The sequence below is a fragment of the Corapipo altera genome, unplaced genomic scaffold (assembly GCF_003945725.1).
Source record: "Corapipo altera isolate COAL_440 unplaced genomic scaffold, ASM394572v1 60589, whole genome shotgun sequence".
Classification (NCBI taxonomy): Eukaryota; Metazoa; Chordata; class Aves; order Passeriformes; family Pipridae; genus Corapipo; species Corapipo altera.
The window spans coordinates 858-1,444 of record NW_020885529.1 but is presented as its reverse complement, the minus strand read 5'-3'; positions in this window follow the sequence as shown (position 1 = coordinate 1,444).

Genomic DNA, 587 nt, shown 5'->3' with positions numbered 1-587 from the left:
CCCCCCCACATCCCCATAATCCATCTCCACGTCCCCATAACCCACCTGCGTGTCCCCAAAACTGCCATGGGCCCCAAAAATCCGCCCCACATTCCCATAATCGATCTCCACGTCCCTAAAACCCACTTCCATGTCCCCAAAACTCCCATGGGCCCCAAAAATCCCCCCCACATTCCCATAATCGATCTCCACGTCCCTAAAACCCACCTCCATGTCCCCAAAACCTCCACGGGCCCAACCCCCCCCCATCCCCATAATCAACCTCCATGTCCCTAAAACCCACCTCTGTGTCCCCAAAACTCCCATGGGCCCCAACCTCCCCCCTGAGGGGGGATGTGGGTTTCATTTGGGGTCTGAGGGGGGGACATGGCCCCATAGGAGGTCTGAGGAATGACATGACCCCACCAGAGGGGTGACGGGGGACATGGGGTCTGAAGGGGTCTGAAGGGGCACAAGACCCCATAGGGGGGACTGAGGCAGGTTGACATGACCCCACTGGGGGCTCTGAGGGGACCATGGTCCTATTTGGGGTCTGAGGGGGGCCATGGGGTCATCAGGGGATGAGGGGGGACATGACCCCATAGGGG